The following is a 25,672-nucleotide window of genomic DNA, read 5'->3' on the forward strand; positions in this document are numbered from 1 at the left end:
AACGCGTCAGGAATTTGCAAATGAAAGGGCTGCTGTCGTGATTGTGCATATTAAAGAAATGTTTTTCTCATCCTCCTGGAGTCGCGTTTCCCTTGCTCTGGGGCACTTGGAATCGATTAATTGCGGCAGGCTCCGTGGGTGGGTGGGGTTGTGAAAAATTCCAGAACATAAACTACTATGAACCAATAGAAAGTGTTGTTTTCGAGTTACATGACTTGACATGCGCGCATTAGGTCGTCTACGCGGTGACATTACCTGGTCGTTTGGAAATGGCGTATCGCTCTAATTTACAGAAGTTTCAAAAGTGAAAAGGAGGGAAGGTGACATCACTCATGACATCACTGCTGTTTGCTCACCGGACCTACTTGCGTGAGGGACACCGTCTGTTGATTCCTGTTCTGCCCTGGTGCTTTGTGTGGCTTCAGGCAAGGAGCGTTCCAGGGACTCGGATGACCAAGAGTCCCTGCGTGGCCCGTAGCAGCTGGTCAACGCCCCCTGATAGCCCCGCCCCCCTGCCGGTAAACTTGTGAAAAGCGTTTCCCTTCTGGACATCTGTGGGACACCTACTCTGCTGTTTGCTCACCGGACCTACTTGCGTGAGGGACACAGTCTGTTGATTCCTGTTCTGCCCTGTTGCTTTGTGTGGAGGGACCGCTGCAGCGCCTCGCCGCACTCGCTCCGCGGGTGCCGCTTCATGGTGTGTGAAGGCGCTACTGAGGAACAGGTGCTTCGAGGGGGAAGTCCATCGGCTTCAGGCGAGGAGCGTTCCAGGGACTCGGACGACCAAGAGTCCCTGCGTGGCCCATAGCAGCTGGTCAACGCCCCCTGATAGCCCCGCCCCCCTGCCGGTAAACTTGTGAAAAGCGTTTCCCTTCTGGACATCTGTGGGACGCCTACTCTGCTGTTTGCTCACTGAACCTACTTGCATGAGGGACACCGTCTGTTGATTCCTGTTCTGCCCTGGTGCTTTGTGTGGAGGGACCGCTGCAGCGCCTCGCCGCACCCGCTCCGCGGGTGCCGCTTCGTGGTGTGTGAAGGCGCTACCGAGGACCAGGTGCTTCGAGGGGGAAGTCCATCGGCTTCAGGCGAAGAGCGTTCCAGGGACTCGGATGACCAAGAGTCCCTGCGTGGCCCGTAGCAGCTGGTCAACTCCCCCTGATAGCCCCGCCCCCCTGCCGTCACACGCCCTATATAACTAGCCCACAATTCCGCTGCGCGGGACGCCGGGCTAAGCCCGGGCAACGGGCAGGCCGTCTGTGGCCGTCCGGGGCTGTTTGTGGCTAGGCTGGGCCACCCCCCTTGATAACTGTCAATTGGTTGCAAAGGAACTCAGGATTCTTGTAAGTCCCCAACCGTTCCAGGACTAAGATTCTCATTGTAGGTACTGTGTCCAGACCCTGCCATCCCTGCCATGTCAATGGCAACTCGATCGGGCAAAAACCTGAGAAGGGGGGTAGGGGAGAAGAGGGGGGTTATGGTCGGCACCATGGATCAGTTTATCACTCGTGTGGCTACTGTCATCGAAAAGGAGATCGCTATGACAGAGCAGCGCTTTTCTCGAGAACCCCTTGTTGATAAACGGTCATCGCTGGGTCCGATAGCTTTGGTACCATCCCCAGTGAGACCTCTTGACCCATTGATCCCTGCCTCACCTCCCCTGGATAACCCCCGGGTGGCCGCTCAAAGAGCTAGCATAGATAGGTTGGAGAGTCTGACGGCTGAAGCTCATCTAGCTGAAATCAATGCTGCCCCAGACCCCCCAGTTAGTGAGTCAGTTGCCCCCACACCGTCCCTGGCTATAACTCCTACCCATGTGGACATACCCCTCCTACCTGCACTCGTAGTACAGGCACAAATACATTCAGTTCCAAACAAACGAAAAAGAATGGCTAGCCCACGGAAAGGTAGATTGGTCAAACCATATAGGCACTCGGACAGGTGGTGCCCAAAAGGTAGCGGGACAGGACACCAGCCCTTTGATGGGAGTGAAGGGGGGGACCCACCTGGAGGGCCAGTGCCCAATGTCTGTACAGACCAGATTAGTGATCCTGTAGGGACTTCACCCTCAGACTCTCTCTCCATCGAAAATATAGAGAAAATGATGAAATTACTACTTCTCCATGTGTTAGAGAGAATCCAAGGACTGTCAGAGCGGATGGATAAATTAGAGCAGACAACCCTAGACAACTTCTTCTCCCTAAAATCGTGTATTCAGTTACAGTTAAGAATTAGGGAGGAAGGGACTGGGGGGGGACCTGACAGCAGGGAGACCCCCATAGCCCCACAATGTCCCATTCTAGACCCAACACTATAGCCGGTCCCGCCCCTGTGGTGCCGGTGGTGATTGTTTCTGCTTCTAACCCTGTGGCTCGCCCAGGGGTAGCCAAGAAGCCCGGGTCGTTGGCACCTAATGCCGCAGTCAATTTGAAGACCTCTAAGGGTAATACTATTCCAGCCAAAAAGACAGCATGTCCCAGGGCTAATGGCACTCCTGGCCGAGCAAGCCCTAACACTCCAGCCACCAGTAATGCCCCTGAGAGTACTACCCTTAAAATAGATAAACTAGTACAAGCCCATGCCTTGCAGTCAGGCAGAGGCCCTAAGGGGGGGATGGTCCCAACTGCTAATTTACCTCCCGACTGCCAGCCTTTTGTGGCAGTACTGACTGGGGTGCCCGAACTTAGTCCAGGTAAACACAAGTCTTTTGTGGAATTGCTGAATAAGGCCTTATTCTGGCTTAAAGAAAATAGAACCTTGCCGGATACCTGGGATGGGCGGGTAATTCATGTAAGGAGAGTTGGCTGGATCGGCACTAGACCAAAAAACATAAGCGGGGATTGCATCATAGTAAATTTTGAGGACCCAAGGGTTGCCAGTTATGTCTGTTCTTTTCCTACTAGGGAGCACAGCTCATCAGGTAGTGGTGGAGTAATAGGCACATGTGACATCAGCTTCTTTAATCCCCCAAATCTATTAGTTAGGCCAGTTGGAACACCTGTGTGGGAAGACAGGGGTGGCAGGCAGGCTCGTGGTAATCTCTCCTAATTTAGCCTATTTTGCAATAGTCCGTATCAGCCGCAGGGTCGGTTGTGGCATAGCTATTGACATGCTAGCTGCCTCTTACGGGAGAAGCATGCTGAGGCATCTGGGGAGATATCAAGTGACAGCTCAACCTTTAGAGGGGAACTGGTGAGGCCACCTACTTGTACACTTTTTGTTCCCGCTATGTCTGTGGGTCACCTGTCTGTGGTTGGTGCTGAAGATCTTGAGCATGCACGGTCCCCCTTGGAGGTGCCTGTGGGGGAAGCTTTATCCTTGGTCTCGGAGGAGACCCCTAGCATTGTGCATGACCCCCTTGTGAGCGAATTAGCACTAGGGCGGGGAGGAGCTGGCGGTGTAGCCCTGAAGGTGGTCAGTTGGAATATAGTTGGTCTTGCACTGAATACTGGCATACCTGAATGGAATTCATTTGTTGAATCTTTCGGGATTTGCTTGTTTCAGGAAACTTGGTGCTTGGAACCACGTCACAAGGTGGGCTATACTACCTACTTTGTTTCTGCAAAACAATCGCCTGGTGGGAAGGGCCGCCCCTCTGGCGGTCTACTAATTTGGGCAAGTATTTCCCTGGGTTTCTCTATTAGGTCTATAGCCACCAAATCACCCGATCTGCAGAGAATAACAGTGAGAGGGCCCCGTGGGGGGAGGGTGCTCGAAGTCTTTAATATCTATGTCAGAGGAACAAGGGGTGGCACATCCACACTGTCCCTTACGGGCATTGACAAGGAACTTAGATCTAGTGGTGCTGACTCCCTTGTCATACTGGCTGGGGACTTCAATTGTACATTTGAACCCCTTGCTATGGAGGATATATTGGGTACCCGGGAGGACGATGCAAGGAGAGGTATCCCCCCCTCACACTATCCCCAATTAGAAGCTGGACCCAAAGTGCCATTGATCTTAATGCCCTTTGCCTGGAACATGGTCTTAGGTCAATCAACGGCAGATCAAACTCAGACCCTACCGGGGCCCATACGTTTAACAGAGTAGGCCATTCCTCACGAATTTACTTTATTCTCTTGAACTATAGACTTTGGGCCCATTTGCTAGACATAGTGGTTTTACCGTCTACTGACAGCGACCACAATCCTTTATCTCTGTCCCTGTCCCCTTTGTGGGTGGGTGTGACCCCAGCTCCAATCCCACATGTATGGAAAACAACACACGAAGTATGCCCTTCCAACCGTGGTAGGCGCCTGAAATGGAACACCATTGCTGCCAATGAGGGGAAGATCCTGGAAGTAAAATCCATAATGTCTAATATCATGCCCCGTTTAGACTCCCCCGCACTCAGCGCGCATGAGGTTCCCGCTTTGTTTGCCCAAACCATCAACGCCTTAGGTGAACTGTTCTTAGTTCATCCTGTAGGCACAAGGGGCAACCTAAGAGGTGGACCCAAGGGCAATGTGGGTTCGTTCTCCCCTGCCTGCCGTGCTGCCAAAAGGGATCTAATCAAGGCGGTGAAAGCCAAGGATGGAGTCCTGATTAGCATTTCAAGGAGCAATTATAGAAGGGCAATATCTAAGGCCAAGGCTGAGCATGAGAATCAGTTTTGGTATGACCTAAAGCTGGCAAGATCAAGGAAGGCTTGAAGGGATTTTGGGACTTAATAAGAGCTAGGGACAAACCTGTGGACTCGCTTATAACATGCAATATAGCGGAGGGCGTGTTGTTTAACCACTTCTCCCAGCTCTACACAATGGCTCCGGGTATTGAGGTAACTCCGACTGAACAGTACCCCATAGATTGCATTGAGCTTAATGAAGAACTCCTGTTTACATCCAAGGAAGTGGGGGGGCGATTAAGTGTCTCGTCCCCAATAAGGCAGCGGGCCCTGACGGCCTCCCAGGAGACTTGCTCTGCATTAATCCAGATGAGTGGGGGAGACTTATTGTTTCCTTACTGAATGCTGGCTTGGCTGGTGCAGCTCTCCCGGATTCATGGAAGGGCACAGAGGTCGTCCCAATCTTTAAGAAAGGGAGTCGGGACGACCCAGTTAACTATCGCCCTATAAGCCTTTTAGATTCCACACAGAAGGTGGCAGGTAAAGTGGTTTTAGGAAGGGTCTTGCAGTGGGTAGAGGAGAAGCATATTCTTTCTGACTTCCAGGCTGGCTTTAGATCAGGTATGGGGACTATAGAGCAATCATTCCGGCTTATGATGCTTTATTAGAAAGTGGCTGTACTGGGCAAAGGCAGTCTGTACCTTGCATTCATAGATCTACGGACTGCCTTTGACCTGGTCCCACGTAGCCAACTTTGGAGTGTGCTCGATGCACTGGGAATTCCCCCATACTTATTAAGCATGCTGATAAAGCTGCATGCTGACAACTTCGCACAGATCAGGTGAGGGAACCAGGGACAAAAAACATCACAAATTCCTGTAAAGAGAGGTGTCCGCCAGGGATGTGTGCTAGCCCCCACTCTGTTTTCATTGTATGTCAACGGAGTGGTGGAGCACCTGCTACATCATCCTGCAGACCCACCATCCCTGGCTGGCAGGAGAATACCTACCCTCTTATTTGCAGATGATACCCTCCTGATCTCCAAAACCCCAGCAGGCCTGTAGAGTCTTCTAACTAGCTTTAAGTCCTTCTGTGACTCAAGGGGACTAGCTATTAACACAGGGAAGACTAATTACCCGGTCCTAAACCCCCTGAAGAAGACCACCAAACCACCTACCCTAGACTCAGTTCCACTCGAGAGGGTCAAGGAGTTCGATTACCTCGGTATTCGTCTCTGCGACTCTATGAGTTGGAAATGTCATCATCAAAAGATGCTGCTGACCCACAAGAGGGTGGTGTGGGCCCTCCTTAACGAACAGCGTGCCTCATCCCTCAAACCCATTGCACCGGTACTTGACATCTATAGGGCAAGAGGTGTCAGTGCAGCTCTTTATGGGGCAGAACTCTGGGGTGTACAGAATGTGGACCAGCTGTCCCGCTCAGAAAACAAATTTCATAAGGAATTAATGGGGCTCCCCTACAGTACGCCAACTCTACCACTCCTCCTAGATATGGGTACTCGGCCCATTAGTGACCAGGCGAGGCTGCGTCCTCTTCTCTTGTGGGCGCGTATCTGGAGAGTCCCAGAAATGTTCAGCTATGCAGAAGGTCTAAAAGAGGTTCTATCAATACCTAGCTGGTCTTAGGTACGCTGGTTAAGGGAAGTCAAGCGCCTTCTTGCAGACCTGGGCCTTGAAGACGCTTGGAATACTAGAACTGCCCCGCCCAAGTCAGCTTTGAAGAAGTTATACTGGATTTGGGTGATTGATGGCAGAAACAGTAATGCTAATTTGTGTAGGACCACTGTGGATTTCCTTTTGGTTAAGGAGGTGCACTTCTGTGAGCCGTATCTGGATATTATCTTAAAACCCTGGGACAGGGCTCTATACTTCAAATTTAGGGTAGGCCTACTTCCAGTTGGGAATCTGACTTCCAGGTGGAAGGTCCCGACACAGACAATCCCCTTCTGCCCCTTTTGTGAGAATAGGATAGAGTCAGTTCCCCACCTGTTGTTTGAATGCTCGGCCTATGTAGTTCCCCGCCACAGATGGTTGAAACCACTCTGTAGAGAGCTTGGGACTAGATCCCACAAGGAGGCCTTACGAATTTTGAAAACGGACCCGCGGCCCCTGTTTGCATGTGGATTGGCGAAATTCCTAGGTTGGGCATGGTGCATTAGATCTACTAGGCTTTTGGATCTTGTTTAATATGTATTTTAGACTGTTTTTATGTAAATTATTCGCGCCACTTGTAATATGAATTGTATGCTTATTATCTATGCATTGGCTCTTTTTACTGTTTTTATGTATATGTATTGCTTTTTAAGATATGTATCATATCGAAATAAAGCCTAACTGACTGACTGACTGACTGACATCACTGATAACATCTAAATGACATCACAGGTGACATCATCCTTGTAGAAGAGTGACAGACCTTTACTCACCCTAATATAACCTTTGTTACACACACTCAAAAATAGAAAATAACATTTTCAATACAATAGCCATACCAATGCCACTTAGAACACACCTATTTAGTAATTTGAAAATCTGTATACACAACCACTTATTCATCAACAGACATATACAGTCACTCATATATTAAATATAGTGACTCATACATGTATTCAGTCATCATATGGTCTTATACATTGATACATCCTAATCATCCTGTTACACACCGACACTCAACCATAGAGTTACTCACACATAACTTATATGTACTAGTTTAAAACATATGTACTTACTCAGAAATAGACTATTAAAAACGTTATTCATTCACTTAGACAGTCATATATATATATATATATATTCACACAGAAAAGAAATAAATAATAACCTATATATCTACTACCCACACACACTTATTCACCCATACAGTCTAGGACATATGCTGCCTACAACACATAGAAACAGTATGTCACTCATTCATGCATGTATGCACTATGTAGGATCTCCCAACGAAGCATATTGACACTTAGACACTTAGACACTCTAACTAAGAATCAAACAAAAAATAACCTATATAGACATTATGTATCACTCATATAGCTACTCACCAACACATGCAGCCACTTACATAGAAACTGAGAGACTGATACGGATATGTATATATTTAACCATTACTCACTAACCCATGTACTCATTAAGATATACTTAATCAGTCCGTTATACAATCTATTTTTCATCAAAAAAGCAGCCATTTATACATTTATATACTCAATTCTTCTTCCACCAACCTTCAGATATACATATTTAAAATATATGTAATTTTCAGAACTAACCCATTCACTGGATGATGTGATCAGTGATGTCATGAGTGATGTCACTGACCATGTCATGAGTGATGTAATATGTGAAGTCATCAGCAGTGCATTGCGGGCGCGCGAGTTATAGTTAGCTGAAGTAACTATAACGGGGGAGTTTTAATGGTTTTATATGAGTGAAATGTCCAGCTAACTATAACATGTGTCAAACCTATGGTTTTTCAGTGAATATATATATATATATATATATATGAAAAGAAAAGAGTTGCCTCCAAATGAGATCGCCACACTCAGTAAGTTGTTGTCCTTTTAATCAGAGAGGCAACACAGCAGCACCATCAGCCAACGCCCAGCATGAATGTCTTGGCCATACGCGTTTCGAGCGTTCAGACGCCCTTGATCACTGGCAGAGACGAAGAGCAGATGAGGAAAATCACACGCATTAAATAATCCCGCCCCAGTGGGCGTATGCGCTGCAATGTTAGCTGGTACTTGTGGTTTTCCCTTAATAAATGTCCGCCCCAGTGGGCTCCGCTCTCCATCTCAAATAACATAAGTATCACCCCAGTGGGTCTGCTGATAGTCACCTGAATTCGAGCAAGCCGTGTAAATGCAACCTCTTAGACCGGCTTACCGCTCTTGCAGCGTCTTTGATTTGTGACGATGCAGACCCGCTCTTGCAGCGGTGGGGCTCTCTCGCGGCAGGCATGCCGCTCACTATGAAAAGAAAAGAGTTGCCTCCAAATGAGATCGCCACACTCAGTAAGTTGTTGTCCTTTTAATCAGAGAGGCAACACAGCAGCACCATCAGCCAACGCCCAGCATGAATGTCTTGGCCATACGCGTTTCGAGCGTTCAGACGCCCTTGATCACTGGCAGAGACGAAGAGCAGATGAGGAAAATCACACGCATTAAATAATCCCGCCCCAGTGGGCGTATGCGCTGCAATGTTAGCTGGTACTTGTGGTTTTCCCTTAATAAATGTCCGCCCCAGTGGGCTCCGCTCTCCATCTCAAATAACATAAGTATCACCCCAGTGGGTCTGCTGATAGTCACCTGAATTCGAGCAAGCCGTGTAAATGCAACCTCTTAGACCGGCTTACCGCTCTTGCAGCGTCTTTGATTTGTGACGATGCAGACCCGCTCTTGCAGCGGTGGGGCTCTCTCGCGGCAGGCATGCCGCTCAATATGAAAAGAAAAGAGTTGCCTCCAAATGAGATCGCCACACTCAGTAAGTTGTTGTCCTTTTAATCAGAGAGGCAACACAGCAGCACCATCAGCCAACGCCCAGCATGAATGTCTTGGCCATACGCGTTTCGAGCGTTCAGACGCCCTTGATCACTGGCAGAGACGAAGAGCAGATGAGGAAAATCACACGCATTAAATAATCCCGCCCCAGTGGGCGTATGCGCTGCAATGTTAGCTGGTACTTGTGGTTTTCCCTTAATAAATGTCCGCCCCAGTGGGCTCCGCTCTCCATCTCAAATAACATAAGTATCACCCCAGTGGGTCTGCTGATAGTCACCTGAATTCGAGCAAGCCGTGTAAATGCAACCTCTTAGACCGGCTTACCGCTCTTGCAGCGTCTTTGATTTGTGACGATGCAGACCCGCTCTTGCAGCGGTGGGGCTCTCTCGCGGCAGGCATGCCGCTCAATATGAAAAGAAAAGAGTTGCCTCCAAATGAGATCGCCACACTCAGTAAGTTGTTGTCCTTTTAATCAGAGAGGCAACACAGCAGCACCATCAGCCAACGCCCAGCATGAATGTCTTGGCCATACGCGTTTCGAGCGTTCAGACGCCCTTGACCACTGGCAGAGACGAAGAGCAGATGAGGAAAATCACACGCATTAAATAATCCCGCCCCAGTGGGCGTATGCGCTGCAATGTTAGCTGGTACTTGTGGTTTTCCCTTAATAAATGTCCGCCCCAGTGGGCTCCGCTCTCCATCTCAAATAACATAAGTATCACCCCAGTGGGTCTGCTGATAGTCACCTGAATTCGAGCAAGCCGTGTAAATGCAACCTCTTAGACCGGCTTACCGCTCTTGCAGCGTCTTTGATTTGTGACGATGCAGACCCGCTCTTGCAGCGGTGGGGCTCTCTCGCGGCAGCACCTGTGTTGCCTCTCTGATTAAAAGGACAACAACTTACTGAGTGTGGCGATCTCATTTGGAGGCAACTCTTTTCTTTTCATATTGAGCGGCATGCCTGCCGCGAGAGAGCCCCACCGCTGCAAGAGCGGGTCTGCATCGTCACAAATCAAAGACGCTGCAAGAGCGGTAAGCCGGTCTAAGAGGTTGCATTTACACGGCTTGCTCGAATTCAGGTGACTATCAGCAGACCCACTGGGGTGATACTTATGTTATTTTAGATGGAGAGCGGAGCCCACTGGGGCGGACATTTATTAAGGGAAAACCACAAGTACCAGCTAACATTGCAGCGCATACGCCCACTGGGGCGGGATTATTTAATGCGTGTGATTTTCCTCATCTGCTCTTCGTCTCTGCCAGTGATCAAGGGCGTCTGAACGCTCGAAACGCGTATGGCCAAGACATTCATGCTGGGCGTTGGCTGATGGTGCTGCTGTGTTGCCTCTCTGATTAAAAGGACAACAACTTACTGAGTGTGGCGATCTCATTTGGAGGCAACTCTTTTCTTTTCATATTGAGCGGCATGCCTGCCGCGAGAGAGCCCCACCGCTGCAAGAGCGGGTCTGCATCGTCACAAATCAAAGACGCTGCAAGAGCGGTAAGCCGGTCTAAGAGGTTGCATTTACACGGCTTGCTCGAATTCAGGTGACTATCAGCAGACCCACTGGGGTGATACTTATGTTATTTGAGATGGAGAGCGGAGCCCACTGGGGCGGACATTTATTAAGGGAAAACCACAAGTACCAGCTAACATTGCAGCGCATACGCCCACTGGGGCGGGATTATTTAATGCGTGTGATTTTCCTCATCTGCTCTTCGTCTCTGCCAGTGATCAAGGGCGTCTGAACGCTCGAAACGCGTATGGCCAAGACATTCATGCTGGGCGTTGGCTGATGGTGCTGCTGTGTTGCCTCTCTGATTAAAAGGACAACAACTTACTGAGTGTGGCGATCTCATTTGGAGGCAACTCTTTTCTTTTCATATTGAGCGGCATGCCTGCCGCGAGAGAGCCCCACCGCTGCAAGAGCGGGTCTGCATCGTCACAAATCAAAGACGCTGCAAGAGCGGTAAGCTGGTCTAAGAGGTTGCATTTACACGGCTTGCTCGAATTCAGGTGACTATCAGCAGACCCACTGGGGTGATACTTATGTTATTTGAGATGGAGAGCGGAGCCCACTGGGGCGGACATTTATTAAGGGAAAACCACAAGTACCAGCTAACATTGCAGCGCATACGCCCACTGGGGCGGGATTATTTAATGCGTGTGATTTTCCTCATCTGCTCTTCGTCTCTGCCAGTGATCAAGGGCGTCTGAACGCTCAAAACGCGTATGGCCAAGACATTCATGCTGGGCGTTGGCTGATGGTGCTGCTGTGTTGCCTCTCTGATTAAAAGGACAACAACTTACTGAGTGTGGCGATCTCATTTGGAGGCAACTCTTTTCTTTTCATATATATATATATATATATATATATATATATATATACATATATATATATATATATATATATATATATATATATATATATATATATATATATATATATATATATATATATATATATATATATATATATATATATATTCACTGAAAAAACCATAGGTTATAGACCATATATAGTTAGGAATTAGCATTTACAAAACCTTGAAAATTCACTGAAAAAACCATGGGTTATAGACCATATATAGTTAGGAATTAGCATTTACAAAACCTTATTTTACTCACACAAAACCATTGAAATTCCATATATAGTTAGTTGCACTAACTATATATCGCGCACCCGCAATCCACTGCTGATGATGTCACATATTACATCATTCATGACATGGTCAGTGACATCACTGATGACATCACTGATGTGCTTTGAACGCTGCCCTCCCCCCCTCTTTTCTTTTAGGAGTATTCTCTCTTTGCAGATAGTGAAGGGTAGGTAACGCAGGCCTTTGCCCCCGTTGTAATCCATCGTGCCTGCTTCCCTCTCCATTTGATTGATTGTTATCCAAGCATTTACTGTTTTGGAATTGGTTCTCTTTGGTTAATTCTCTATTTACAAACAAGCACAGAGTCGCAATACTCTGTTTAGTCTTTGCAGATAGTGAAAAATCGTTAGAAAAAACAAAAGGAATCAAGCTAAATCAGTAGGCCACTAATGGGATCTCTTTTTGACCTCTCTAAAATAGAAACATTAGGAACAACCCCTCATGAGAAATATGAAACTAGTGAGAGGAACTGAGCTCAACGCCATGATGGCTGCAAGACAGCTCGGCTCCGCCGCCCACCCCGCCCAAAACAACGACAAACCCTATGCAAATATTATAAATATATACAACACACCAGCAAAGTAACAGGGTAAAACGTTTTATTAAATAACTATTTACATGGCAGCCTGCTGCAACATCGATCCAAATGCATGCCGCCGTTCCCTGGAATTCTCCCCGACTACTTTGCGGCCTACGAGATGGAGAGGCCGGGCGTTGACTAGGCGGGGCCTCCGGCCGCAACCACAGTGCCTACGATCGCTGCTGACGGAGGGGAGCCTTGCTGGTGACAGCCACTGATCTGAAGAACCGCTGCCTGCGGTGCCTCCCTGAGCCGCTTGACGGAGGCCCCCGAGGGGAGGTGTGCTGGCGCGGACTCGGAGGGGGCGCTTGACTCCTGCCCCCTCCCCAAGTCTTGTTGCCCTAGTGTGGCCTGAGATCGCCCCGACATAGGCGGTCGGCTCCCGGGGTCAGGCGGAACTTGTTGCCTTTTGGTGACTCTTCCATTCTGGACCTTGTCCCACAATCCGTTTGACCTGAAGACACGTCCTGACTACGACCTGGTCCAACCATCACATATACCTGCGCCAGGAGACGGCGTGGGGTGCACTGGAAGGGAGAGGCGACGCGAACGAGCCTCCCCCACCTCCCCAGGTGGAGGTTTCTCAGCTACACCCCAGCGCTTCACTCGGCCACCTGAGTTGCGCCCGCTCCTGCGGCACAGGGCCTCGCTCGGCCAGCTGAATTGTGCCTGCTCTTGTTATTACAGCGTCTCACCCGCCATCCGGATGAATTGCACCCACTCTTGCGGTACAGCGACAGGCGGCAGCCACGGAGCTCAGGAAATGGCGGTCGGCTCCACAGACTTGGGCCTGGCCTGCAAGGATGGCTCTGGGCAACCCTGGAACTCGGACGCTTGACTGCTAGGGCATGGGCCCCATTCCCAAAAGCGTCCCCTCAGCCTTGAAGATTCTACAAGAGTCACCGGGGCCCCCGACTCCCGCAGACTTCCGGTGGGGAGCGACTGCCATGATTGCTCGCGGAATGGCCACGACGTAGCCACGGAATGCTCTCATGCTGACGCCAGCTTCAGTCTGAAACATCCAGAAACACTGTAGACTACCAATTCGATCAGTTCCGGTGGAGCCCCAACGTGACCCGGTAGAGAAGAACTTGCCCTCCCCTCTTTGACTGATGGTTCTTGTTGCCTGCCCATTCTGTCATATAACGCACCGCGTTAGCGCACCCGGAAGTGCTCCGGTGCGCGAGGCGCGAAGCGCAGCTTCCCGGAAGCGATCCGGGGCGCGGCGCGGAGCGCATAACGTAAGCATAACAGGTCATGTGACTTGTTAATAAAACTTTTCATTGGTTCATTTCACTTTTGGGTTCCTAATGATGTAAGGCTAGGTCATGTGACCTACAAATAACACTTTTCATTGGTTGAGAACTATTTTTTGTCCCAAATGATGAAAACCCCTCCTTGTTTCCTCACTCTGACTTTCATCTTTGTGAGAGGAAGACCTTTTTTCATCACTTAGCAATAGCAAGCGTTGTAGCTTCAGCTGGTGCATCCCCACCACCACCACCACCTCCTAGGAAGAGAGTACCACCTCCTCAGGTGGTGGTTGAGCAAGAGGTGCCCCCCCCACACCTTCTTGTTGCCTGATTCGGCCAGCTCAATCGATCGAGCATGAGACTTTTGTTGTATCCAAGGAATCACAGGAGAAGCAGGTTAAACTTAGGTATTAAGTTTAATTCAGAAAATCAAGTACAGCACTAGATCCATCAGAGTGCACATTCAGCCAGCTCCAGTCTTCAACTGAAGAACAGGAGCAGAACATTCCACCATTACCTAGCAACCAGATGCTAGGATGCCAAACATAGGAAAAAGCATTAGCAATAAAGAAACATAGGAAAACATAGGATATAACACACCTCCTTTCCCACAATAAACAAAACAAATTAAAATAAAGAGATAAAACAAAAAACAACAATTTGCAATTGGAAAACCAATTAGGTAATGTAATCATTCAAATATTTCGGTATAAACTTAACTCTGGATGATTTTGAACAGGAAGCAGGGACCTCAGAAGGGCCTGCAGCAACTTCACACATATCTAGAGAAGTCGAGTTAATATCATTAGAACTGGTCAAAGGAGTGGATTGAAGGGAATCTTCTTCATGAAAATTAGGGTTGTCAAAGAGTGATAGAGCCCCATCAGTCACATTGGAACTACATAAAGGAAGATTACATGGAGAGGAAGTGACAGGGTCAACCACATTGGGAATACCGTTTGAATCTGAAACATCAACAGAAGCAACGTCTGACCCCTTTACTTTTGAAACGGCCCTTTTACTCCACCATTTACCACCAGTAACTTTAACAGCATGTTTGCTGATTTGAACAATAAACGTCTCCGGATAAAACTTTGAACCTTTGGCCTTACAAGGTCTTCGGATTCTAACCTTGTCACCAATGCTTAAAGAGATTTCTTTTACATGTTTATTCAGATCATATCTGACTTTGGACTTAAGCTGAGCAGAAGCAACTTTATCTTTAACAATATCCAGATCAACCATATCTTTACCTCGAGATGTTTTGCTAACAACCCAACCAGGGGATAACTCATTAAAGGATTGTCTCCCTCTTAATAAGAGGAAGGGAGTTACCCCAGTGGTAGAGTGTGGTGTGTTGTTGTACGACCAAACTCTGTCGAAAACAATGTCCTGAACACAAAGATTAGAAGAAACAGCTAGTTGGACTGCGTCCTTCAGGACACGATTCGCTCTCTCCACTAAGCCGTTGCCCTGAGGGGAGTACAAAGCAGTGGTAAGGTGTTTAATGGCAAAGTTATCCAAAAAACTGTTCATTTCATAAGATACAAATTGTACCCCATTATCCGAAACTAAGAACTTGGGAATACCTTCAGACTGGAAAAGTTTCTTAAGACATTTTATGACATTATGAGTATTAGGTTCTTTTAAAAACTCACAGGCAACCCACTTGGAGTGATAATCTACAATGGTGAGTATAAATCTGAAACCCTGGTTTAGACCACCAATGGGCCCTAGGAAATCCATACCTAATTTCTCCCATGGACTGTCAGGGAAAGCAACAGGACACAAGGGTTTGTTAACAGTCCGCAACGATTTCTCTGCATGTGAACACTCATTACAACTACTCAAGAAGGTGTCCACACAAATGTCCATCCCTGGCCACCAATAGTGAAGTCTCAACCTTTTTTTAGTACTTGTAATCCCTCCATGACCTTTATGAGCAATCTCAATAATCTTGTCTCGAATGGAAACAGGAGGAATGAGGGAGACACCTCTCAAAAGGAAATCACCCTCCAAACTTAATTCATCTCTGACCTTAGAAAAGGGAAAAAGATCCTTATCAATAAGATTTTCTCTAGGCCAACCTTCAGCAATATATTTCTTAAGTGTAAGAAAAGAAGAATCTTGCAAAGATTCTTTAATCCAATCGGATTCAGAAACCACATCCTTTGCTAAGACTAGTCCATCCAAAAGATTAACTACTACTTCTTTGTCATCAAGGACAGGAGAAAACTTTAATTCACTTGAGGGACACCTGGACAAAAAATCTGCAGTGAAGTTCTTTCCACCAGGGATATGTCTCATGACAAAATTGAAGTCATAAAGTTTTGAAAGAAGACGACTCAATCTAGGGCTAGCATTCCTTAAGCCCTTGTCATTCCAAATAAAAATCAATGGCTTGTGATCTGAAATTAATACAAACTCACGGCCCCAAACATATGTGGAAAAATGTCTAACTCCCCAAACACAAGCTAAAGCTTCTTTTTCGATAGTACTATAGTTTCTTTCAGAAGGGGAGAGTTGACGGGAAGCAAAGGCAACAACATTTTCAGTCCCACCATCAGCTTGACTGAGAACAGCACCTAGACCGGTATTACTAGCATCCACTGTAATGAATGAAAGGGAGTCCCCATCAAACGGTTTGAGAGCTGGGGCACGTATGATCAATTCTTTTAAGGATTCAAAGGCCACTCTATGTACTTCATCCCACACGAATTTGACATTATTCCTAGTAAGTGACCTCAAAGGCTCACTAACATGAGCAAAATTCTGTACAAATCTGGAATAAAATTCACTCAAACCCAAAAATGATCTCAATTGATCTTTGTTAATGGGTTGAGCGCAATCACGAATGCCTTGCAAAAGATCATGTTTAGGAGCGATGCCTTTGTGAGAGATGGTATGACCAAGGTATTCAACCTCACTAAGGAGAAATTTGCATTTCTGTTTTTTAACAGTCATGCCATGGTCACTTAAAATACCAATAACTTGATCAAGTTTGATGAGATGTTCCTCCACAGTGTTAGTAGAGATCAAAATGTCATCTTGGTAGGCCAAGACATCACGAACTTCTCCAAATAACTGAAACATTAGTTTCTGAAAAACTGAGGCCGCTGAAGCAAGACCAAAAGGTAACCTCAGATATCTAAACAAACCAAAGGGAGTGTTGAAAGCAGTTAGATCTTTAGATTCTTCACACAACTCTATCTGGTGGTAGGCTGCTCGTAAGTCTATGGTAGAGAAAACCTTTGTACCTCTAAGCTGAGCCAACATATCTTGAATACGGGGGAGAGGAAAACAATCTACCTGAATATTTTTGTTTAGAGCCCTTAAGTCTACACATAGCCTGAGTTCATCACAGTTCTTCTTAAGTGCGACTACAATTGGGGAAACCCACAATGAAGAGTCAATGTTTTCAATGACTCCCTCTTTGCTCAGTTGTTGAAGATGAGTCTTGAGTCTTTCCATGATGCTCAGAGGGACATGTCTCACCTTATGAATTACTGGAACAGCATCAGGTTTCAAAATAATTTTATGTTCATAACCTTTAACCGATCCAAGTTTGTCAGAAAAAACATTGTTGTACTTATTTATGATACTTTCTAAAGAAAGTTCTTCAGTAACTAGAGCATTAATATTGAATGTACGGTCTAAAGAAATAGGATTTCTGGTACCAGGTCTTAACACTAAAGGGAATTTACCTTGATCTCTCCAACCCAAGACATTATAACCTTTTTTTGAAACATAGATTTTGGCTTCAATAGAACGGTCTTCAAAGGTTAAACTGTCATTAAAGAAACCCAATAAATCAATGACTTTGCCATTAAATGCAACTGTACGTATATCGGGAGGTAGGAGTGAATTTGTATCCCAATGTTTAAGAAACAGGAAATCCGCAATGATGGTAATGGGGGATCCTGAATCTACAGTGACCTTAACAAGAATCTGACCAATTTTAAGATCACATATAGGATCATAAATAGATGGATCTTCATGATCATCTAACATGTCTACAGACAACAATATTTTCTTTACAATCTGTTCTTCACACGTATTAAGATTATCAGAATCCGAGACCTCAAGATACATTGTCTTGGATTTAAACTTGCAGACTGTAGCAAAATGACCAATCTTTTTACAGTTCGTACATTGTTTTTTTAAGGCAGGACAAGAAGTTGAATTAGCAAGGTGTAATTTTGATCCACATCTGTAACAAGTGGGAGGTTTATCAGACTTCTTCCATTCGAGTTTTGGAGATTGACTACGTTGAGAATTTTTTAAGGAAGAGGATTTTACTAAATCTACATGTGTCGATTTATTATTGCCTAACTCTTTGGAAGCAAAAGCAGATCTTTCTATGCCTCTAGCTAATTCCAAGGTTTCTTGCAAAGAGGGGTTACGACAACACAAAATCCTTTCCTGAACTTTGTTATTAAAGCAATTTACAACAATTTGATCCCTGAGATACTGATCAATAGGACCTTCAAATTCACAAGTTGCAGCCAAAATTCTCAACTCAGCTAAAAATATATCAATTTTCTCATATTCCCTTTGTTTGCGTGTGTAAAATCTATGTCTTTCAACAATTACGCTTGGTTCATCCTTAAAATATTTTTCTAGACGAGCAATAGCCTCAGTGTACTCATTCCAGTCATCTGAGGGAGGTCTAATAACAGGGGGTTGATGATCAAAGATTCTTTGACCCTCAGCACCCAAAGCACTATACAACATTGCATTTTTCCTAGCAGCAGGAAATTTCACGGCATCAATGGCAATTATATAGCTATTAAAGGCTTTAAACCAGTGAGACCATTTAATTTTAGGTGTACCCGGTTCTGGAAGAAATGAAGAAGGAAGAACTGCAGTCTGTTGAGCCATTCTGAATAAATTACAGGATTAAAATCACACTTGATACAAAATATACATATCAACTGTAATAAAAATGTAGAACTAACAATGTTAACTGTGAGTATCACAATAAATAACGCACATTGACGTTAATCTGTAATGTAAATATGAAATATCAGCTATGTATATTAGTGAAAATAATCCGTACATTAAAGTCAACCTATAATGTTGGCTGTGTGTACCAGCGTAGAAGATACACGAATTTGCAGTCAGCTGTGTGTATCAGCGTAGAAGGAGATGTATGTAGAAACAGCTGTGTGTGTCAGCGTGGCAAACACACGAGTTTGTTTCAGAAAAAATTGTTGACAACACACGTTGCGTTAAATATGCAGGAGCAGCTGTGTGTGTCAGCGTAGGAAACACACAAGCGAATTAAATGGTAGATTCGGACAACAAGTAGAACAATGACAAAGTACCTTGTGAGTCGCGATCCGCGATCGTAATGTTGATGAAGTAACTAAGCAACCACAAAATGGCCGCTACGTTGTGCGTGCGCGATGACGTGTTCCTCACCGTCAAATCATGACGCGCTCTGTTGACAGAAGGAATGGAGGCTGAAGAAGAAGAAATGCAGCGCGCGTCTTTCTCGTGCTACACAAACCGTCACAGAAACGGTAATGGCGATTTTTTTTGAATGGCGAAAGTTCTATAAGGTAGAAGGCAGTGTATGTTAATGTCGATTTTTTAAGAATAATTAAGAAAATGAGATAAACGAATTGAGGATTGTTTCCATCAGCATTTAAGAAAATAAACACGCTGCCAGATCAGCCGCCGGTGCCATCAAGAGCACAAATAAAGACAGTCAGGTAATAGACGCTGTCAAGTCTGCCGCCGGTACTATCAAAAGCACAATTCACAAGACAGTTATAATAAGAGTTAGATTATGATAAAAGTTAAAATAACTGAATTGGTGGGCAGCCGCTGGTGCAATCAAAACACTTAGGGAAATACAGGCGCTGGTGCGATCAAATCACAAGTAATAAAGTAAAATGCTTACTTTTATATGAAGTGAAAGGTTGTCTCTTGTAAGTACTCAGTTTGAAGGAAGTTGACAGAAGGTTTAAGTTCTTGGAGGAAAGTAAAAAATATTGAATGAGCGCTGGAATCTGATGAAATCTGTAAAAGTTGAAAATCTTGAGCGTAGGTTCGCAGGTAATGCTGACTTGACCACCTCGTCGCCAATTTATGTTGTATCCAAGGAATCACAGGAGAAGCAGGTTAAACTTAGGTATTAAGTTTAATTCAGAAAATCAAGTACAGCACTAGATCCATCAGAGTGCACATTCAGCCAGCTCCAGTCTTCAACTGAAGAACAGGAGCAGAACATTCCACCATTACCTAGCAACCAGATGCTAGGATGCCAAACATAGGAAAAAGCATTAGCAATAAAGAAACATAGGAAAACATAGGATATAACAACTTTGTTGTGATCTGAAGAACCGCTGCCTGCGGTGCCTCACTGAGCCGCTTTACGGAGGCCCCTGAGGGGCGGTGTGGTGGTGCGGACTGGAAGGGGGCGCTTGGCTCCTGCCCCCTCCCCAAGTCTCGCACGGCCAGCTGAGTTGCGACCACTCTTGCGGCCTACGACATGGAGAGGCCGGGGCGTTGACTAGGCGGGGCCTCCAGCCGCAACCACAGCGCCAACGATTGCTGCTGACGGAGGGGAGCTTTGCCGGTGAGAGCCACTGATCTGAAGAACGGCTGCCTGCGGTGCCTCCCTGAACCGCTTGACGAAGGCCCCCCAGGGGCGGTGTGGTGGCGCGGACTGGGAGGGGGCGCTTAGCTCCTGCCCCCTCCCCAAGTCTCTCTCGGCCAGCTGAGTTGCGCCTGCTCTTGCTATTACAGCGTCTCACCCGCCATCCAGCTAAATTTCACCCACTCTTGCGGTACAGCGACTCTTCCATTCTGGACCTTGTCCCACAATCCGTTTGACCTGAAGACACGTCCTGCGGTGCCCTCGCAATGCGGCCTGGTCCCTGAATGTGTGCAGGAGGACGGTATTTCTCGCTCGGCCAGCAGAGTTGCGCCCACTCTTGCGGCCTACGACATGGAGAGGCCGGGGCGTTGACTAGGCGGGGCCTCCGGCCGCAACCACAGCGCCAACGATCGCTGCTAACGGAGGGGAGCCTTGCCGGTGAGAGCCACTGATCTGAAGAACCGCTGCCTGCGGTGCCTCCCTGAACCGCTTGACGGAGGCCCCCGAGGTGCGGTGTGGTAGCGCGGACTGGGAGGGGGCGCTTGGCTCCTGCCCCCTCCCCAAGTCTTGTTGCCCTGGTGTGGCCTGAGATTGCCCCCGACATAGGCGGCCGGCTCCCGGGGTCCGGCGGAACTTTTTGCCTTTTGGTGACTCTTCCATTCTGGACCTTGTCCCACAATCCGTTTGATCTGAAGACACGTCCTGCGGCCTGGTCCCTGAATGTGTGCAAGGGGACGGTATTGATTGGATCAAAATGGCGGCTTCACACAAAGCTGACTCAAGTGTTGCTGCTGATGCTATGCAGACAAAAACTGGTTTTCAGTTTGTACATTCTTCAGGATTTTTCCATCCAAGGCTGGTTGAGAGTTTGTAGAACGATGGCTTCAGATTTTCTACATACTACTCTTCAACATTCTTCATAAATGTAATTCTGGTCCTGCCGCTACTTATTGGAGACATTAAACTATACTCTGGACCTGCCTGGCCTCGACCAAAATGGCGCCAGTATGGGAGCGACTTGCAACTCCTTATGACGTTCTAGTTACTTAGCCTTGACGTTATGGGGGATGTATGCGGTCTTTATGCACATGGCGGGCGGGGAAGGGTACTGACTGGGAATACGGACAACCCTATTGATGTCAATTTTTCATTATTGATTATTGTATTAATAAAGCTTCGAAGTAATGTAACCCATGATACTCGCCCATGGTGTGCGTATGGACGATTTTATTGTAACTGATCCTGTTATACTTTCAATTAAAAAATCAACCTTCACTGATCCTACAACCGTTTATCACGTTTAGTTTTTTCATTATTGATTATTGTATTAATAAAGCTTCGAAGTAATGTTACCCATGATACTCGCCCATGGTGTGCGTATGGACGATTTTAATGTTACTGATCCTGTTATACTTTCAATTAAAAAATCAACATTCACTGATCCTGCAACCGTTTGTCACGTTTAGTTTTTTCAATTAAATGACTCGCTTGTTACATACTCCTATACCCCTGGCTTTTGAAAGACACCATCTTGTAGAATAAAGGGCTGCGTCAAGGGTGGTTTTGCCCAGAATGTCTTGTTTTCTAGTGCTCGTAATAACGAAGCCAGAACTGCCGAAAGGGATTCTGGTCCTGCCGCTACTTATTGGAGACATTGAACTATACTCTGAACCTGCCTGGCCTTGACCAAAATGGCGCTAGTATGGGAGCGTCTTGCATCTCCTTATGACGTTCTAGTTACTTAGCCTTGACGTTATGGGGGATGTATGCGGTCTTTGTGCACATGGCAGGCGGGGAAGGGTACTGACTGGGAATACGGACAACCCTATTGATGTCGATTTTTCATTATTGATTATTGTATTAATAAAGCTTCGAAGTAATGTAACCCATGATACTCGCCCATGGTGTGCGTATGGACGATTTTATTGTAACTGATCCTGTTATACTTTCAATTATAAAATCAACCTTCACTGATCCTGCAACCGTTTGTCACGTTTAGTTTTTTCAATTAAATGGCTCGCTTGTAACATACTCCTATACCCCTGGCTTTTGACCCTTTCCTACGCGCGGTCTGTACTACCGCCCTCGGGCGATCTATGTAATGAACAGACTACCATTGCCGAAACACAAGGGAATGCATCTCAGAGAGATAAGTCAAATACGTGGTAGATAAAAACATTTTCGTGTTTATGCACGCTGATGTGCTTTGAATGATGCCCCCCCCCTCCTCATCATTTAGATTACCACCGCCCATTGCACAAAAGCGTACCGGGCGCTCCCCACGCAAAAAAAAGGTTTTTATTGCCCCGCGGGCCCCTTTTAAAGCCTCCACATCAAACCTAGGGGGTCAGGGAGGATCTACTATGCCCCTTATGGTCATTTCCCCCTTCGTTTAGGCCTCCTCTTGTCTCTCGATCCTACCGAGAGACAAGATGGTGGCCACTCCGGACTGTTTAGAATGTTGACAGACACCGGAGAGCCAATCAGCTTCGCTTCGCGAAGTTCCGTTACGCGTCAAGTACGCGAACCGGTGCGCTACCCGGAGCGCTGTCCCAGATATATATATTTTTTTCAACGTTAATTTATCAAAATCCACTGGAGCACATATATTGAGACCTAGCAAAGGCACATTGGGCTAACAGTCCCTACAATTTTGCCAAGTTTCATGCAAATCCATTCAGCCGTTCGAGCTAAAAGTGAAGCCAACCGACCTATGGAAATTAACAATGGAAAAATGCGTTTTGGGACCCCCCTTTTTTCTCGCCCCCCCCTTGACGAACCCCCCCCAAATTTTCAGGGGCTGCTCAGAAACAAAATGTGCCATTTTCCTGAAAATTTCAGCAAATTTCGTCCACAAACGCCAAAGTTATTAGACATAAAATTTTCAAAAATCCCATAGAGAAAAAATCCTAACTATATATATATATATATTGCGATCTGAGGATTCCACGGGAAAGGAATTCAGGCGAGCCCACAGCAGTTGCAGCAAGAAAGTTTATTCAGTGCAGAAAGAACGACGCGTTTCGACCATGTCCGTGGTCTTGGTCATGTGTATCTATATATATATATATATATATATATATATATATATATATATATATATATATATATATATATATATATATATATATATATATATATATATATATATATATATATATATTCGCTGAGTTACCCCTTTGTTGGTCGGCACACCCAGGACTACTCCATTACACAAGGTAGGTATGCAGGCACTATTTCCCATTTGGCCGACGCGTTTTGGGCGGTAGACGCCCTTCATCATGGGCAGGGTGAGACAAATGACGGCAAAGAAGCACTGACCAGTAAAATCCCTCTTTTTATTTCCATTAGTGTACCTGTTGATTACACCCAAGTCATTCTGGGACTGGTAGTGCTCCAATCAAAATCCAAGTATGGGCGCCATCACAAAGTCACTCCCTCAAACAATCATAGGGAAAACCATGTCCTGCAACCCACCAGTGTCATTACCCGGCATCTCCTGTTCAACACCACTCCTAGCTTCTTTTTCAGAGCCTCACCAAATATAAAAAACATCATCAATGTATCTCGCCCAGAGGATGGCATGTTGGGTAAACTCATCAATCTTACTCGCCACCTGCTCCTCCCACCAGCCAAGGTACAAACCCCCGTAACTAGGGGGCGAAGCATGTTCCCATTGCCATCCCCTATATATATATATATATATATCCTTTCTGGCTGAGAGGGCACCATTACTTATGCAAAAAAGGAAGCAGAGAGCCCTGGAGAGCAGATCTGCTCACAAATGTCTTTTTTTATAGCAGAGTTCTGTGTGGATCACGCACACTGACACTGACGAAGGCAAACCGCTGAAACGCATTTGTACCAATTTCTTCTGTGCCTAATAAATCCTACTGGGATTTAACCCCCCGCGGGTGCTGGCTTTCATTTTCAGAGCTTTTCATTTCAACGCAATCCTGTCGGCGCGTGACTGCCAACCGCTCTGAGTGCACTGGTGAGAAACGGCAGGACTTTGGAGCGTTGACACACACATATATATATATATATATATATATATATATATATATATATATATATATATATATATATATATATATATATATATATATATATATATATATATATACATATATATATATTTCCACAAAACAACTTTACCTTCAAAGAAGTTGACTCGAGCCCAGATCCTTTTTGCGTGAAGTTTTATTTCAACACAGAATGTCAAGCAACACCCGACGCGTTTCGGTGCAGCCGCACCTTGGTCACGGGTAACAGTGTTTTTTCCCATCACAGTTTTTAAAGTAAAGTTGCATTTAAACAACATAAACGTAGGCCTACTCATCCTCACACAAGTGTTTGTTATACCACAGTTTGGCGGCCATATTTGAATGTGTTTCCGACCACAAGCGTAATATACATCGTATATGTACAAAACTTATAAGGACTACTTAAATCCTGAAAATCATAAACAAAGTGTTGTAACTATTTACAATTAGTAAATTTGTTACATTTGAGTGCCAAAAACGTTCAGTTCCGATTAGCCAAGTCTCTAGCTATCTATTTTAGCCCAAGTGGGCAAGTATGCCTTGCTCAGATGCTTTTCGCGTTACAATTCCACCCCAGTGGGCATTGATTCGATACGCTAAGTGTAGCCCCAGTGGGCATGAAGGCCCCACAATACTTCCATTAAAGTGTCCTTAAACTCAAAAAGTTTTTCTTAAGTAAACAAGATGCATTTTCCTGTGATTCCATCCAATTAAATCAGCAGCAACCAGTGGTTTCACATCCTCACTGTTCGGCGACATGTGTGTCTCCTACAAACATAAAAAAGTATAGTCACTTTAAAGTATACACAAATATTTAAAACAACTTCGAAGACAGCTTCAAGTTAATGATTTATAAGGGATTCCTTCATTAGAGTATTACAGTAAGGTGAATGCGTTTAGATGGGCTCCTAAGTTAGGTGGACAGCTAACTCCTCGTCCTTATTCAACCCCAGGGGTTGCACAGTGTCGTATTTAATTATGAACCTTGATTCAAGTTGTCTTAATTGTCTGAGTCTATCACCACCACGCTCCTATGGTGAGACCCTGTCCAAAGCACAAAACTTGAATAAACTTAGATTCTTGCCATGGAAGTCTTTAAAGTGTTTTGCAATGGGGTAATGTTTGTCCTCATTGGTTATGGCCCTCATGTGTTCTAGTACACGTTTTTTGCATGGGTGTTTTGTACTTCCAATGTACGTCAAGGGGCATGGACATTGCAGTGCGTAGACACAATGGTCAGATTTGCACGTCAAATGTTTTTGAATCCTGAAAGGTTTGTTATTTTTGGATAGGGTTATTTCTTTCCTGTTAACACTGTTTTTACAGGCTTTGCACGAGCGACAGGTAAAGAAGCCTTTTACTCCCCTAGTATCTTCTTTATCCTTTACCATGTTGCTGCAAAGCACATCTTTCAAGGCCGGACATTTTCTGTAGGTGATCATTGG

The sequence above is a fragment of the Lissotriton vulgaris genome, unplaced genomic scaffold (genome assembly GCF_964263255.1).
Source record: "Lissotriton vulgaris unplaced genomic scaffold, aLisVul1.2 SCAFFOLD_1840, whole genome shotgun sequence".
NCBI classification, from domain to species: domain Eukaryota; kingdom Metazoa; phylum Chordata; class Amphibia; order Caudata; family Salamandridae; genus Lissotriton; species Lissotriton vulgaris.